The following is a 4432-nucleotide window of genomic DNA, read 5'->3' on the forward strand; positions in this document are numbered from 1 at the left end:
TTTGCAACTTGTGCTGGGGCAGGCTCAAGCACCTGGTTATGCCAAGGTGAACTAAGTGAGGGCATTCCTGAGGATTCTGAGTAGGCAGATTCACCCAGTGGCCACTCTCATCAGGCTTTGATGTCTATTTTCACTTGAGATTTGTTTTGGCACCAATTAACAAGACCTCATTCTGTACCAAGGCACATATCAAACTGTGATCATTTGATTAATCTATACTCTTTGAAAGCACACAGTCACATGTACATACTGGGGTATGCATATTGAGTGTTTAAGAGCCTCCAGGGCGTCCAGGGCCAGGAAAAGTGATGTTTGTTCCCTGGGACTGAGTCTCCCTCCCAGACTCTCCGTGGGTGTCACCCTGCTCAGAAAGAAATAGGGGGAACAGCTGTGGCAAGGCAGAGACGTTAGCAGCAAAGTGTGGTGTCAGAATCCACGTGGCGAAGAGCACCGGTTGGTAGTTACATCAGGAGTGCCAGGACTGTTTGAGCTGCCAAGAGAGTGACTGTGGGAGGGTGGGTGGGTAGAACAAAGAGGCAAAGGGAACAACGCAAGCCCAATCCAAGGAAGGGCAGAAAATCAGCAATGGAGTAGATGCCCTCAGGCATGTGGCATGTTCCCAGCTGTCCTGGGGGGTGCCACAATAGAGTGAGGTGAACTGCAGATGCAGGCAGGTCAAGGGCTTGCTCAAGGAGCCATGGATAAAGCCACTCAGTGATAAACTTCCCAGGGAGCCAAAGTGGGCTTTGTGAACTTGCTCAGACCCCACGTAGGAGGTTCAGTGAGGACTTCGGGCTCCTCCGTCTCTTCCCCAGCACAGTCTTGGCACAAGAAACAACTCAGTGGAACCCTAGGTGCAGTGTGACCTCTTGCCCAGGAAACAACATCCCAAGCTTCAGGGGAACAAGTTGGTGCTCCCCAGGGATCCGCCAGGCTGTCCAAAACAGGTGAAGTAGTCTAAAATGCCAGGTAGAATCCTTTGCAAGTAGAAAGTCTAAATATAAGTGAGCAGTTAGCTGGTTGGAGCAGTAACACATTAATGTTTACTGCTTTGACCCAATATCTGAGGGCATTGTTTTATCCTTTTGCCTTTTTGTTCTACTCACCACCTACCCATAGTCTTCCTGTCATGGCTGCCAGAAGAAAAGCAAGGACCCAAAAGAAACAGACAGGGCCCAGCTAGAAACTCTTCAAGTTAAGTGTTTATTTCAGTCTTTCCTTGCAAATTCCATCTCATTCTGCTTGTTTGTATCACTTTGGTTCACACAGTAGTAAACCTTACCATGTTTTCCCCTATTTTGCTGTGTAAATTTTATCATTTATTTTATCTGAATTTGGCCTCCTTCTAAACAGAAAATAAAAGTTTCTTAAAGATGAGAATGCATATTAGTCAGGTTGAGCTGCTGCCACAAAATACCATGGACCCCATGCCTTCTACCAAACATTTATTTCTCACTGTGTTGAGAGTGGAACTTTGAAATCAAAATGCTGGCACATTTGGTTCTCAGTGAGCGCCTCTCTCTGGTTGTAAATGACTGTTCTCTCAATGTGTCCTTACGTGGCAGAGAAGGAAAGAGCTCTGTCTTATCCCCTTTTGTTTATTTGCTATTTACTGAGAGAGAGAGAGAAAGGGAAAGCTTGAGTCGATGTTTTACTCCCCAAATACCAGCAATTGGACAGGACTAAGACAAGGTGGAAGCCAGGAGCTCAAATCAAGTCTCGCACGTGGATAACAAGAGGCCAATTACTTAATAGAAATGCCACTTCTGCACATCTCTCAAGAGAAATAAAAACATGTTCACATAAAAACTTGTACATGAATGTTCCCAGAAACATTATTTCTAAGTCAAAAAGGCCATTGGCTGAGAATAAATAGACAAAATATACTATTGTCATACAAAAGAATGCTGTTTAGCAATACAAAGGAATGAAGTACTGATACATGTGACATGTCACAACATGGCTGGACCTCAAAACCACACTAAGTGAAAGTAACCATAAAAGAATGATCCCATTGATATGACAAGTCCAGAGAAGAAGCCTGTCAAGACAGGAAGTGTATTGGTGTTCTAGGGCTAAACGGGGTGATGAGGAGGAAGGGGAGTGGAGAGTGACTCATAATGGGTACAAGGTTTCTTTTAGGGGGAGTGAAAATCTTCAAAAATTAGGCTATTATGATGTTGCAAAAGTCTGTAATATACTAAAACTACTGAACTATATGCTTTAAAGAAGTGTACCTGGCCGGCGCCATGGCTCAATAGGCTAATCCTCTGCTTGCAGCGCCGGCACACCGGGTTCTAGTCCCTGTCGGGGTGCTGGATTCTGTCCTGGTTGCCCCTCTTCCAGTCCAGCTCTCTGCTGTGGCCCGGGGGGCCCAAACCAAGCTTCCATGAGTTACTCTTTAAAAAAAAATTTAAAAAAAAGGAGTGTACCTTATGACATGTAAATTAGATTTTTTTTTCTTATCCTATTCCTGCTTGTATATATCAAAACTCATACTGATCAATGAGTTCTGGGTTGCAAAAGAGGATTCTTTTTTTTAATTCTGGAAATTAAGCCAAATTTCATTTTTAAAAAATTTATTTATTTGAAAGGCTGAGTTATAGAGAGGCAGAGGCAGAGCGTGCGTGCGAGAGGTCTTCCATCCACTGGTTCACTGTCCAAATGGCCTCATCAACCAGAGCTGGGTCAATCCAAAGCCAGGAGCAAGGAGCTTTTTCTAGGTTTCCCATGCTGGAGCAGGGGCCCAAGCATTTGGGCCATCTTGCACTGCTTTCCCAGGCCATTAGCAGGGAGCTGGATCAGAAGTGGAGCAGCTGGTGCTCATATTGGATGCTGGCACAACAGATAGATGCTTAACCTACTATGCCACAGTGCCAGCCTCAGGAAGATATTTTGATGCATATAAAATGTAAATTTGGGGTCCACATTGTGGCCATTGGGGGAGTGAACCAGTGGATAGAAGATCTCTCTTTGTCTTCCCCTTTCTTTCTGTAACTCTGCCTTTCAAATAAATAAATCTTTTAAAAAAATGTAAAGTTGCTGCTTTTCGATTTCAGTATCAAGTAATTTGCATGAAGATCCTCTTAACCATCACACATTCTCTTACACCAATGCTGATCTGCTTTTCCAGCTGCCTTAACCTGTTCAGGCTGCTATAACAAAATACCTTGGACTAGGTAATTTATAAATAAGTGAAATATGTTGCTTACAATGCTGGAGGCTGGGGAGATTAAGATCAAGGTGCCAGCAAATATAGTATCTGGAAAGGACTCATTCTGTACTTCAAAGATGGATAGACATTTGGCCTAGGGGTTGAGATGCTAGCATCTCATATCAGAGTGCCTGGGTTCAAATCCCAGCTCTGGCACCTGGCTTCAGCTCCCTGCTTATGGGCACCCAGGAGGGGAGTGGAGATGGCTCAAGTAGTTGAGACCCTTCTATCCATGTGGGAGGTCTGGCCTGAGTTCCTGGCTTCTGGCTGGTCCCAGCAGTTGCAGACATTAGGTAGTGAGCCAGTGGAAGCTCTTGCTGAGCCGAAGAGTTGAGAGCTTGGTTTTCATATTAATGCAGTCTCTCCTTCCCAATGGGCCACATTATAATGTCATATATCCCAATGTAACCTGCAATTTTTTACAAAGTGATTTAGGAGTTGTAACTGAGGGATGTAGATACTACCCTATTACATTAGATTGACTTTTTTTTTTTTTGACAGGTAGAGTTAGACAGTGAGAGAGAGAGACAGAGAGAAAGGTCTTCCTTTTTCTGTTGGTTCACCCCCCAAATGGCCACTATGGCTGGCGCGCTGCGCTGATCTGAAGCCAGGAGCCAGGTGCTTCCTCCCGGTCTCCCATGTGGGTGCAGGGCCCAAGCACTTGGGCCATCCTCCACTGCCTTCCCGGGCCACAGCAGAGAGCTGGACTGGAAGAGGAGCAACTGGGACAGAACCGGCACCCCAACTGGGACTAGAACCCGGGGTGCTGGCGCTGCAGGCGGAGGATTAGCCTAGTGAGCCACGGCGCAGGCCCATACTGCCCTATTACAGTACTATAAACCAGTCACTCAGTATTTAGTAGTCACTCTGATCAGAACTTACAGGTGGCCACATGATTATTATTAAGGAGAGTAACAGCCTTTGATTTTGTATTGTTTAAATTTGCAGATGGCTTCTCAGCACAGTGCTACATCTGTATTTTTTAGTAATAATCTCCTTGGATTGTGGGTAGGTATGATTAATATTGAAATATTATTAAAGCTGAGGGGCTGGTGTTGTGGTGCAACGGGTTAAGCTGTTTGAGATGCTGGCATGTAATATGGGCACCAATATGTGTCCCAGCTGCTCCACTTCTGATCCAGCTCCCTGCTGATGGCTTGGGAAAAGCAGCAGAGGACAGCTCAAGTGTTTGTGCCTCTGTCACCCATGTGGGAGACA

General features: G+C 45.3%; 1 pseudogene; it reads right to left on the reverse strand.

The window, feature by feature from the left end:
* Positions 1 to 2466: 2466 nt before the first annotated feature.
* On the reverse strand, positions 2467 to 2556 carry LOC127483349 (small nucleolar RNA SNORA40; annotated as a pseudogene).
* Between the last annotated feature and the right edge of the window lie 1876 nt (positions 2557 to 4432).

Source organism: Oryctolagus cuniculus, chromosome 8 (assembly GCF_964237555.1).
Source record: "Oryctolagus cuniculus chromosome 8, mOryCun1.1, whole genome shotgun sequence".
Lineage (NCBI taxonomy): Eukaryota > Metazoa > Chordata > Mammalia > Lagomorpha > Leporidae > Oryctolagus > Oryctolagus cuniculus.